This window comes from Mauremys mutica, chromosome 7 (genome assembly GCF_020497125.1).
Source record: "Mauremys mutica isolate MM-2020 ecotype Southern chromosome 7, ASM2049712v1, whole genome shotgun sequence".
Lineage (NCBI taxonomy): Eukaryota > Metazoa > Chordata > Testudines > Geoemydidae > Mauremys > Mauremys mutica.
The window spans coordinates 35,742,513-35,756,522 of NC_059078.1; positions in this window are offsets into that span (position 1 = coordinate 35,742,513).

A 14,010-nucleotide genomic window follows, 5' to 3' on the forward strand; every position below is an offset into this window, starting at 1 on the left:
ATATGATTGCTCTCTTTAAATATATCAGAAGGATAAATACCAGGGAGGGAGAGGAATTATTTCAGCTCAGTACTAATGTGGACACGAGAACAAATGGATATAAATTGGCAGTCGGGAAGTTTAGGCTTGAAATTAGACGAAGGTTTCTAACCATCACGGGAGTGAAATTCTGGAACAGCCTACCGAGGGAAACAGTGGGGGCGAAGGACCTCTCTGGCTTTAAGATTAAGCTTGATAAGTTTATGGAGGGAATGGTTTGATAGGATAACGTGATTTAGTCAATAGGTCAATAACGTGCGACCACTGGTAATTAGTATCGAGGGTCAATGTTGGGATATTGAAAGTCTTTTTCCTGAGTGTCTGGCTGGAGAGTCTTGCCCGCATGCTCGGGGTTCAGCTGATCGCCATATTTGGGGTCAGGAAGGAATTTTTCTCCAGGGTAGATTGGCAGTGGCCCTGGAGGTTTTTCGCCTTCCTCCGCAGCATGGGGCAGGGGTCGCTTGCTGGAGGATTCTCTGCTACTTGAAGTCTTTAAATCAGGATTTGGGGACTTCAACAGCTGAGTCAAGGGAGAGAATTATTTCAGGAGTGGGTGGGTCAGCTTTTGTGGCCTGCATCTTGCGGGAGGTCAGACTAGATGATCATAATGGTCCCTTCTGATCTTAAGTTCTATGATTCTATGATTAAGTTTGTGATTCACCTAATGTGGAATGGACGTGAACAAGCACTCAAAGAAGAAAAAACAGTTACCTACCTTTTTGTAACTTGTTCTTTGAGATGTGTTGTTCACGTCTTTCCACCACCTGGCCTCCTACCCCTCTGTCGGAGTCACCAGCAAGAAGGATCTAGAGGGGCTCGGGCCAGTGGGGGTATATATGCACGGCGCAGTAACGCCATTCAGGCGGGGGCCCCGACGGCCCGATGGGTACCGCTAAGGGAAAAGTTTCTGACGCTCGTGCACGCCCACCTAATGTGGAATGCATGTGAACAACACATCTCGAAGAACAACTGTTACGAAAAAGTAGGTAACCATTTTTTCTGTTTTTGTTTTTTTTTTTTTTAATGAACTTGACACTCCCTGTCAAGAGTGCTCATCTGAAATAGGTGAGGAGTTCTATAAATCTTCTGTGATTGAAATGGTAGGGAACATTCTGGGCCCTTTCCATTGGGTTCCTCAACATCAGAATTAGTAAACATTTTCCAGATTTTGAGGGGTTGTTTGTTAAATCTTTCCTCAGAAATATAATTTTCTATTTAAATATTTTTGTCAGATTTTCATCTAAAATGTGTAGGTCTTTTTTTTTCCAGTCAGCTCTGCTGAACATCTCAACTCCCTTGTGTTCAGTGATGGTAAAGGATGCCTTAGTTTCCACAGTTCTAACTTTGGTTTTTCAGAAAAATGGCATTTTTTCCCACTTAGAGCTAAAGAGATTGAGAGATACTGAGTTGCTATGGTGATAAGTACTTGGGGAAATGCTTATAGACATGTTTATTCTCCTCAACATAGAAATGTCTCCTCTGTTCCAGTACTTAGTCCCTTCCTAGTCTAGGCCACCAGTCCGGTGTTGCATATATTAAGTGAACTTCTCTAAATATTAAGTGACTTGGGTGGAGTGCTTTGGGAACAGCTTGTTGTATATTGCACCTCTTGGGGCCCTTAGATTTAGTTTCTTGGCATGCATCCAGCTGCCCTCATGGTGATTTACCTTAAACTGTTAGTGCTGAGGGTCAAGGGAGGGTGAGGGGACTCTCTAAAAGCAAGATGGCTTGGTTCATGAAGTGGCGTGCTACAAGAGGAAACAAAGCTTTTGAGTTAAAGCCCTGTATGGTCGCATCAAACCACTGGTGCTCTGTAGGGTTATTTGGGGATGTAAGTGCTCTTTGTCTAAACAAATTGCTGCCACCGTAAACTCGAATCTTTCCTTAAAAGAACAGTTTGAGTAGAATAAGGTTCAGGCTTTCTGCACCTAATGCTGAGATTTCTTTCTCATACATTTATTGTAAGCTGATGAATTTGCAGCTATGATGATTACTTTCCAGTAGGGTCATATAAACACTGTGCATGATTTAATTGATTCTTGTACTGTGATGCTATGACCAAATGTCAATGGAGCACATAAGGCCAAGTCCTGGTCCATTAATACTTAGTCCTGCCATGAGTGCAAAGAACTGGACTAGAAGACCTCTCGGGGTCCCTTCCAGTCCTGTGATTCTATGACTTAAGTTCGATAGGAATTTTGTCATTGCCTTCAGTGGGATTATGATTCAATCTTTTTTGCAATGGCTTTTGGTTAATCATCAAAATTATTTCCTAGTGTTGGTTCTCACAGTGAATGGAATCCTTCATTGGTTGACATAGAACTGGTTGAATATTGCGGGGGGGAAATCAAACCCCAAATCTGTGAATATTCAAATTTATGAACAAATGGTTGTTCATAATGGTTGTTCAAATGGTTGTTCAAATGGTTGTTCTGTTTGCAACCTTGTGTTTACTTCTCTGAATATCCAATTGAATGAGCTCAGTGGCAGAAATGCTGCCTTACAACAGCGAGTGGTAAGTGACTTCTGCAGGAAATGTCCAGGAAGCATATAGTTTAAATTGATAATTGCACATATTTGTACTGGCAACCTGATTTTAAGAGTTATGCTTATGTAGCAAGGGTACAGAAATGCCCCCTGAAAAGATTTGGCCAGTCTAAGCAGCTATTACTTTGGGTTGTCTGTACTTGAAAGTTAATTCAGATTAAAGTAGGATGTGAATTTAAAGCACAATAGCTAATCCTGAATAACTCCATGTGCAGACGCTCTTATTCCAGAATAAAAGCCCCTGTCACAGGCTGGCTGATCAGTCCTTTAAGGGAAACAGGCTCAGCCTTGGCTGTGGCATAGCAGTTATCCCCAGCTGATCCTGATGGTGTGACTGAATTATAACTAGTGATCCCAGCTGTTAAAGGGTCAGGGTGGCCCATATAGAGAGGGAAGAGAACTCAGTGAGGGAGGAGACCCAGGAGAGAGGAGCAAGGGGAGTTCTTTTTCTCTGGGAGGGGCCTTTTGAAGGTAGGCCTGAGAGGACCACAAAGAGCAGGTCGGGCTCCTGTGGGAGGCCTGACAATAGGGCCTGTGAGAAGCATAGAGTCACTGGGAGGAAGCTACCAGAGTCCTAGGACAGGTGAAGCTGTGAGGAAACAAGCTAGGGAGAAAGGGCCTCAGACAAAGGAGCAAAGAGGGAACTCTTCAGGGCCTGGAAATAGGGGTGAAGAGCAGGGGACTCTAACATAGCCTGAGGGGTAGGAAGGATCTTCTGTTTGGATGTTGGTGGGGGTTTTTTAGTTGGACTTTTGTTACCCTGGTAGGGGACAGAACTGGAAAGAGGTGAGCTGACTGAAAGACTAGCATGGAAGATGTAGCCAGACAGTCCATTCTGGGCAAAATAAATGGTCAGCGGGGTGCTGGAGATGAAGACCCCTGTAATACCATGATCTGATGCTGGGGCCACTACAGGGGTGAGTGGAACAATTTACAGTGTCCTGTTCCAGTTTAGCGTAATCCACTTTCATAACTCCATGTGTAGATCAAGCCCTTAGAATATCTAATAACTGTAATGTATTGCTCAGGAGTGAGCTACAGACCAGAAATTATTCAACAATCAAGAAAACCATATTCTTTTTGCAGATAACTCTCAAACCGAAAAATCAGTGTTCCAGTGTGACAAACTCAGATTTGTTTTGAGCTTCTTGCAGTACACAGCATGTGTAGATCATTTAGTTCCTCTTCTTGTGCATGCAAAATGTTTTGGAGGCCACACAACATTTTTAGACTCTGCTTCTGTTACCTGAGTAGCTCCTGGGCTAATGATTTTAGAAGGTTACAAAGTACTTTTGTTCTTTTGTGTGTTTTAAAGCATACCAAGAAAGAGTTAACTAGCCATTTCTTAATAAAATATATGGGCAACAGATTTTTGAGATCTTTGATTCTTTTAAAGGGAGAGGTAATTTTAGCTAACATTTCAGTAATGGAAACCAACATTTTTAAAAAATTGGTTTTATTAAATTTCTAACCCAAGAGCCTTGCAAAAATGACTGTAGATTTTTCTGACTTTGTTCTGAGAATAGGTTCTGTCTGGAAAGGATCATGGTAAATATATGTCAATTGTAAAGATCCTTTTTCCTATAATATTTTTTAAAATGGTGTTGAGCATAAAAGTAAAAAATGACTCACAAGCAGGAAACTTTATCTCAGCAAGGCTGAAAGTCACACTGTGATCAACTAATCTGTAAGATACAGCTGCACTCTGTGTATTTGTTTGGCCTTTAGCATTAACAAGGATTGGAAAAGGAATTGGCAATGCTTGTTTTAAAATAAGTTATCATTAAGTTCTACTCAAGTTGTGGCTTCTGTCAGTGATGGAACACTTTCCTCAATGGGAAGGACATATCATGCTAACAAAGCAGATGATGGTTGTCAGACTTTCAAGTACTCAAGATAAGAACGGCCATACTGGGTCAGACCAAAGGTCCATCTAGCCCAGTATCCTGTCTTCCAACAGTGACCAATGCCAGGTGACCCAGAGGGAATGAACAGAACAGGTAATCATCAAGTGATCCATCCCCCGTCGCCCATTCCTAGCTTCTGGCAAACAGAGGCTAGGGACACAATCTCTGCCTATCCTGGCTAATAGCCATTGATGGACCTACCCTCCATGAATTTATCTAGTTCTTTTCTTATCTAGTACTAGGGTGAAAGACAGTTAGTAAATTGATTTCAAAGAAATAACTTAGGGAATAACACCAGAATAGAGAACTTAACAGGTATCTCTCCCCACTTACTGAAATTCATACAGTACTGTTACATTTCTGAAATCTTTTTCTACTAATTAAGTTGGCCTTGGGTCTTCTGTGCCTTTCATTTACATATCAAGACATGCTCTTTGCTAAGTAGCTTAGATCTGTCTTCAAGGCTTTATCCCCAAACTACAACTGGGAAGCTACTTACTTGCGGCAATAAGTGTGCAGTCCTCATAAAGATGTGATCAGTTGTAATTTGCATAATACATTATGCACTTTCCTTTTATTTTTTTTTTTTAAATGGAGAAACCCTGTATCATGCTGTTGCCCCAGAGAATGAAGCAAGGAAGGGCTTTGCTGAAGCAGGGTCATTTAGCAGCATCCTTGTGTATGTGAGCTTTGTACTGCAACAAAACAAGGATGCTTAGTGCACAGATGGCACATCAAATTGGTAATGGGATAAAGGGCCTTTTGGTCTCAGCTCCAGGTTGGCGCATTGCATCCAGACCACTTGCTGCCCACCAGTGGTTGTTTAATAGCCCAGGTGAAAAGAATGATGTTCTCGCACTGATCTCTAATGTACAGCTTTTAGGTCAGTCTGGTTCTTAGTGCAACATCACAAACCCTACCATTGTCCAGTGGTGTGCTTTTTGGGAGTCTCCCCTACAAAGTGAGGTCACGTGTCACAACTAGAGGTGGTTCTTCCAGGCTAAGCACGGGGATGATTGCTGTAGGGGAAGCTTCTCCTGCCAGTGCCTCTGCTCTTCTTTTTCTGTTGATAAATAAGGAATGTCAATCTCTTGGGCTGTCTAGCTAGCACCTTTCCTGAGCTCTACGTTTACTTAAAAACGGGGAGGATGATTTTTTGCCCTGTCTGGCTCCCTTTGCACCCCTCAAGAGGTACTGTGGGAGTGGATATCACCCATACATTCCTTGCTGAGGATTCCCCCAGCAATGGGCACTGAGCCAGCATAGCCAGCCCACACCTCCCTTCCTGCAACCCCAACATAGAGGTACACCTGGAGACAGTGCGGGGTAGCAAGAGCATGCTGCCGTCTGGCTGTCCCTTGCTGGCAAAGAGTGTCCTTTTGGAGACTATAGCCAGCTAGAGCAGCCCACAGACTGATTTAACGTGTGCCAAGGTGAGTTCTGGGTCAGAACCAAGGAGCTCCTTGACAGTCACCGTAGTCTGCAGTGCCAAGCAGAAACTGGGTATAACAAGGCCAAACATATATTAATAAATATTCAATAGGCTGGACAGAGGTAAATTCCTGGGCAGAAAACTACTGGAGAAATAAACAGTGTCGATACAAGTGTAAAAGTTGAACCTTCCTCTGGGTTGTATCAGTGCTTTGAGGGAGTAGTGAAATACCACAGGAAGCTTCCATCCTCCACTCTCACTCTGCATGCAAGTGCACCAGTGAGACCAGGTGCCTCCTAGCTCTTCACTGAGCTGTAGAAGCCTAGTTCTCTGGTGTGTTACACCCATTTCACGGGTTGAATGAATCTGACATTGATGTAGCCTCGTAGAGCCGTAGGTTCTTGAGTTGGTGGGATGTTAGTAATGCACCTACCAATAAAGTATAGCCCCCAGGGCACAATCTGCTGGCTTGAATGTGGTTAGATCCCTGTGATCCTAGGATATGTGCTACAGTCAGCACCTTGAACTAAAGGCACAAACAGCCTCCTGTTAGAGGAGCAAAAGTGTGCACAGCAGAACATATCATATGCCTGGCTTCCCTCAGATACCCTGCCCTTTGCTAGCAGGATGGCTCCAGAGGCCCACTGTACAGCTGGCAGCATTCCTCTTTTCTCCCATGCTCCATTGTTTAGCCCCTGAGTGAGAGCAAGTTTTGGACTCTACTTTTATACTCTCAGCTGCTTTGTTACTGGTCATTACTGTGGCATTAGGCTTGTGGCTATGTTAATCAGATGTCCCATCACTGCATTGAAATTGCAATGAAATCTCACCATGTGTGCACTACACCGGAGATGTCATTTGTTCACTGTGCCAGGTACATCAGTGAAACAATGTGTTGTTTTAAAATCCGTTGCTGTACTTCAAATGTTTTTTTTTCCAGAAAGAAATGTGGCTTGTTCGTGTTTTAATAATAACATAGCTTACGTTCTTAGTCACGTGACTAGGTTAATCATGATCTGAATCACCTACAAACATTCCTCCTGCTTCAGAGTCGTAGATGTTAAGGCCACAAGGGACCATTGTGACTCTGTAGTCTGAGCTACAGCACAGACTATAGCATTTCACATAACAATCCCTGCATCAGGCCCATCACATCCGGCTGAGCAGGACCATATCGTTTAACAAGCTTTGGCTCTCTGAATTAAAGACTTCAAATGACATGGAATCTTCACTAGATATTTTGCTTTAATGATTAATAAGACTCACTTGAAACTTTGTGCTTAATTTCCAGTCCAAATTCGTCTAGCTTCAATTTCCAGCTATTGACTTCAATGGAACTACATGTGTGCTTAAAGTTAGCCCCAGGCTTACATGGGGGTTTAGTTTCTCAGGTTCTTCTCTTCCAGCTTTGAAGCTCAAAATTAACAGCAAGAGTATCAAGCTGATTTTATCATTCTTTTTATTCAGCATCATTATATTTGAGTTATCATGAATTCCTCACTTCCACTCACAATAAACCCAGCAATGTTTTCTATACTTTCCCCATTACTGCTCGGCCTTTACATCTGCAGGGTTATTTTTATTGCAGGTGGTGACTAGTACTGTTTACCACTGCAGGTGGCCTGCTCCAGAGCTTTTTGTATTTATAATCCTGTTCCTGCAATTTATAATGTCTCATAACAATCCAACACAGCATTGTTTCTCCTGTGTGTTGTTTTGCTTGGGTGTCAATGTTTCAGGATCTGTGCAGTTTGTAATAATTACTAAATGGTTTGCAGAGAGTAGCTGGCCATTTCCATTTAGCAGCAGATGCATCTGTTTATAATTCACTCTGATTGTTTCTCTCTCTCTTTTTTGATCCGGCTTCATCTTTTAGTGTTGTTTCTACTCTGCTCTATCCAAAATGGCTGTGTGGTCACTCTGGATCTTACATTTTATTGATGTAGTTAGCATTGATAACTATATTTCCAGGGCGCAGTAGCTGCTGTTGTATAAGTAGTGGCACTGTTATGACTCACAAAATTTTTCATGTTTCGTGAGTACTTTTGGCCTCACTGCTTTTTCCCATGGAAAAGGTTCTTTACTGAAGACATTTCATTGTCCCAGTAACCTTGAACAATGTGTAGTTGCAATCAACCAGATTGTTACACGCTCTTTTTTTCAACGCTTCTTAAAGAAATGGGACTGTTAAAACACAGCACTGCTGGAGAGGAGCCTCATAAATCACAAGATCCCACTGTGAAGTTAGAACTTGTATCTCTTTGGCTGTAGTGAAAGCAGCCTAGTCCTCTTAGTATGGATGCAGTTATATCAGTATAAAGGTGGATTTTGTACTAGTACAACTATTCCTATACGGGCAGGCGAAGAAGTTATACCAATATAAGACTTCTTTCTACAGTTCCAACTGCAGCCACGTGGGATGGGCTGTGGGATATTCTGATGTGAGTCTCTCTCTTGATCTCCTGTTCAAGCTGTTCCACTGTGGATAAATTAAAACAAGAAGACTGGACTCTGGATCTCCCACCTTCCAGGAGAGTGCCCTGCCTACCAGGTTACAGAGTCTGTCTCTCTCTCTCTCTTTCTCTCCCTCTTTGGCCTAGTGACTATTTAAATATTTATCCAGAGTGGAAAGGCTTCAACAGGAGAAATTGAAAGAGAACGTCATCAGAATATCCAATAGCCTAGTGCAGGGATGGCCAACCTGTGGCTCCGGAGCCACACGCAGCTCTTCAGAAGTTAATATGTGGCTCCTTGTACAGGCACCGACTCCAGAGCTGGAGCTACAGGTGCCAACTTTCCAAAGTGCCAGGGGGTTCTCACGGCTCAACCCCTGGCTCTGCCCCAGGCCCTGCCCCCACTCCACCCCTTTTCACCCACTCCCCTCAGCCTGCCATGCCCTCGCTCCTCCCCTCCCCTCCCCCCCCAGAGCCTCCTGTATGCCACTAAACAGCTGATCAGGGGGAGGGGGAGGCGCTGATCGGTGGGGCTGCCAGTGGGTTGGGGACCGGATGGGGGGTGGGGGCTGCTAACATATTACTGTGGCTCTTTGACAATGTCCATTGGTAAATTCTGGCTCCTTCTTGGGCTCTGGTTGACCACCCCTGGCCTAGTGATTAGGGAACTCTCCTGAAAATGGGGAGACTCATGTTCAATTCTTTTCTCCTCATCAGGCAGAGAAGGGAATTGAATTCAGGTATCCCACATCTCAGGGGAGTGCTTAACCACTGGATAAGAAGTAAGGCTGCTATTTAGGTGCCTGGCTCCAGGAGAGGGTTCATGGCTGTGGATTCCAAGCAGAGAGAGGAACCTCCATCCAGCCCAGACTGGGGCATCTAAATCTAATCTGAGCTGGCTATATCAAATCCAAGACAGGGAAGCAATTTACTAATCACAAATTGTTAAAGTTCCTGGACTAGCTGAAAATCATTTTTGTGTGCCAAATGTGCTAGTCTTTGGGGGGGGGGGGGAGGGGAACCAGAGGGAGGAGATACTTTCAGTTTGTTTAATGGAACAAGGGACTGGCAAATAATTTTACTTGGAGAGTCGAATTCTGAGAAGCTGTGAAGTAATAAGAAACTGCCCCTCAGCGCAAATATTGTAAACTGTCATCTTTTAACTAAAGGAAGAAAAAAAGCTTGTTTACTTTAGGAAAGAGTCACTCATAATTTGATAGCATGAGTCACTCAGAAATTGAGTTCATAAATAGAAGAGGCACTGAAAATGTTATTTTAAAAACCTACTTGGGATAATCTGTAGCTCACAAAATGTCAGTGGGAGGGGAGTCAGCAATTGTAGGGTCTGATCCAAAGGGTCTGATCCTTGGAAATCAGTGGGAGTCTTTCCATTGACTCCAGTCACATTGGATCAAGCCCCAGATCTGATCATACAGTCTTTAAGTCTCCCAGTTGCTAGCCTTTGGTAATTACTCAGACACAGGATGTTCACTTTTGTGAGTGATTTTACCATCTGTAGGTAATAATTGTAGTATAGCAGAAAGGAACAAAGCGATCAGGACAGAAGTGGGGGAAGACAAATGGAATGGAAAGAAAATAGTGAAAATTAAAAATAAGAGGAAGTGTGGGGGGAAATAAAAGAATTAATGTGAGGAGAACAAAAATGTCAGTGTGACGTTTATTTTGCTATGTCCTAAATTTGGATCAAATATTGTGCTATAGAAATACTATGGAATCATTCATCATCTGAGTTAGAATTAGACTTGCTACATGATATTTCTACATAGGTTTTAGAAAGTCTATTAAAATGGATTGCAATTGCTCTTAATTGTGTAAAGAAATTGTTCCTGGAAAGGTCAAAAAATGGAAACTCTTGAAAAAAATTGGTAAATTGATATGGTGGAAATTTGCTTCATATGTACATCTTAAAAGATTAATGGCAAAACTGAAGACTGTTGTGATATGAGAGGAATTTGTCTCTTAGCTAAAAGAAAAGATGTGAAAAGTCTGTAATTTTGCTAGGAAGGTGTCACAAGGTGGGTGAAGTGTAATAATTCAGACTTTTTTTTGTTTCCAAGTTAACGTGTCCATTTTTTATTATGTACAGTTTTTTAAATCAATAGATGTAAAAATAAATAAATGAAAAAACTGTTTTTTCAATTTTTTTCTACATAGCCTAGCAACCATGGAGCCTGATCCTAATTCCGTAATAGTCAGTCAAAAGACTCTCTGACTTCAATAGAAGTTAGAAGAGACCCATTATTAGGAAAATACTAAAAGGTCTTGAATTTCTATACTGAGGGCCTGGTCCTAGAAACAGATGCACCAGTGTGGACTCTTATGCCCCTGTGGAGTTTGATTAAAGTCAATATCAGCCACAGTGCCTCTGTTAACAATATTTGGACCTAATTATGTAATCATAGGACCTTGAGAAATCACTTAGTCCATCCCCCTGTGCTGAGGCAGGATTAAATAGAAGTTTGAACAGAAGTTTGTCTAACCCGTTCTGAAAAACCTCTAATGATGGAGGTTCCACAGCCTCACTGGGCAGCCTGTTGCACTACTAACTATCCTTAGGCTTAGAAAGTTTTTCCTAATATCTAACCAGAATGTCCCTTGCTGTAGATTCAGCAGATTACTATTTGTTCTACCCTTGGTGAATATGGAGAACAATTAATCACCATCATTTTTATAACAATATATTACATATTTGAGACTTTTATCGTGTCCCCCATCCATTTCTCTAGACTAAAAATGCCGTAATCATTTTTTGTGGACAGCCTTTGGTCTTTCTCCAGACATAGCAATAGTTTGAATTTGGGAGGGGTAGAACATTTCCAAATAGAAGCAAAGATAGTTTTCTTCCCATAATGAGGAAAGAAGACAACGAATAAAATGATGGCATTACTTAACTTCTGATTATATGGACAGAAATCTTCCGAAGCACATGGAGATGTTTTGTGTACACTGTGAAGTGAATAAAAGAAAATGCAGTAAATCAAGATAAAAATACCAAGTAAGATGACTGTCATGCATTATAGAGATACATTCACAGAAAGAAAACTGTGGATTTAATGGAACAAAAAAGGTGCAAGTTAAATTGATCAAGTGGAAAGATAACTAGCTTCTTTCAACTGATCTACATCCTTTACTAGACTTCATCATTTGCTTTGGTTACTTGCACACGGTATAAACAATAAATCTGCAACAATGGCAAGCACAAAATCAATTGTCAAATGAAAAGATTGGTCTTTAACAACAGGTGCTGTTACGAGAAGGAAAAAAAATGCAAGTAACTTGTTGGGTGAGTTTGGGTTAGTGAAGAAAAGAACAGCCATAGCCTATTCCACAGAATTAAACATTCATAGCATTCTTGCCACTTACTACTGAATAAGGGCACAGCAATGCTAACACCTAATACAGATTTCTGAACTCTTGAGTTTTGAAGTCTGCCTGCAGATTTGCTGTAATTCAATGCATTCTAAGCTTTCCGTCCATTAAGTTCCTTGCCTTTCTGATTAGCAAGACCAGGTCTGCACTACACAGCTATATCAGCATAACTACATCACTCAAGGGTACGAAAAATCCACACACCCTGAGCGATGTATTTATACCAATCTATTCCCCCATGTAGAGACAGCACTGTGTTGGTGGGAGAGCTTCTCCGATCGACATAGCTACCACCTCTCAGGGAAGTGGATTAACTATGCTGATGAGAGAAGCTTTCTTGTCAGTGTAGGAACGTCTTCACTAAAGCGCTACAGTAGTGAAGCCATGCCGCTGTAGCGCTCAACGTGAAGACAATTCCTAAGGTGGCAAATCAGTGCACTCTGGTCCTCCTGAGTCTGCAGTTAGAGGAGGTAAATCACTTGTGAGCTCTTCCTCTAACGGAAATAATTGCAGGAGAGGCAATGTGATCTAGTGAACAGGGCACTGGACTAGGAGTCAACAAGCTTGAATCTGTTCCCAATTGTTCCACCTATTATTTGTGTGACCATGGATGAGTCATCACTCCATGTTTGTGTGGCTGCACTCACACTTTGCCTATCTTGTCTGTTTAGAGCATTCCTGGCTTGACGAGCTTACAGTCTCTCACTAGGTGTTTGAATGCAGCCTAGCATAATCTTGTTGGTGCCTATAGATATTGTCATTGTACTAGGAATAATTTTAGAACTGCTTTTAAAATCTTAGGGCCAAATTTTACCCTTTAAATATGCACCCACAAGCTCCATTAACTTCCACATGAGTTGCGAGCATGTATCTGAGGGCCGATTGGATGTTGTTTGTATTTCATCTGTGCTCATATTATTGCTTTGATAATGTCTTTCATTCCATTTCAAATGGTCGGGCAGCACCCAAATGCCTGGGCAAGGATGTGCAGTATATTACATCATTACTCTATTATGTAAGTGCAAAGGATCATTGTTCTTATTTTCCCTTGCATGGTGTGTTCTGGAATGGTTAAATTGGATTAGACTTGGGTTCCTTATTAAATGAACCTACACATATATTTGGATGAGTTTAATCCATTTACTGGTTGACTTATCCAAAGACTTCTGGGAAATGTACAAATCCACCTGCTTTCTCTGATTGCTAGATATGGTATAATGATTTCTGATTGAGCTGAAAACTAGATAAAAAACGTGTAGCCACAGAACCATCTGTTGGCTACATTTCTCAGGAGACCCAGGAGTGTGCATTATCCCAGATAAGGGTAGCACTAACGTTCCATAAACTAGCTCCAAACTGGCCTATTTCAGATGACAGCATGGAAGGGATTGTATACTTTTTGCTAAATCTAGCTCCTGGGACCAAACCACGCCTTTTGAGGGAATCTACCATCATGGAAGAGAGAAGGGAGATTTGGGTGATCTGGGGCATTTCAGGTCCTGTCAGGACATATGCAGTGTGGATGTGATGGCACAATTTAGTCTTAACAATGGTGATGTGAAATTCAACAGCACCAGAAAAGATACGGCTGGCGTGGCAAATTCTAAACCAGTAAAAGACAAGGAAACATAATTAGAAGTGTACTGTGTATTTTACCTGTGGATATGGTGTAAACTACCCCCCACACTATCCCGATCTTTCAGCCAAAAGGCCTATGTCCAAGGACTGTAATCTATTTATGTAGACCTAAACTGTGAACTGAGTGGGTGGCTGGGTTTGGTTGTCCCCTCCCAGCACATATTTTCTGCCCTCTTCCCCAACAATCTATAGCTTGGCCCGTTAATGTCTCCTTATCACTTAGAAGCTGGGGGAGTGAGCTCCTCAGCTGGCATGTTCCATTAAAATCAACAGAGAGAGGCCAATTTACACCATCTGAAGATTTGGCTCTTAGAGAATAAACAGCATAAAGCTGCAACACAGTGTTTCCTGGGGAGAGAGAGAGAATCTCTGTTATCTTCAAAGTGTGGCCCCTCCAGGAGCATTCTCACTGCCAGCTGTAGGGGGAAAAAGGGAACAAATTGATGCAAAACCAGGGATCATCTTCAGTTACTATCCAAATGTTTAGGGCTGAATTATCCCTCATGAGCCACAGGAACTGATTTCAGACAAGTAGTTGAACTGAAGGATTATCTTGACAGCAATGCGGATATGAGAAGCCACTGGAAGAGTCCGTATGTCAGAG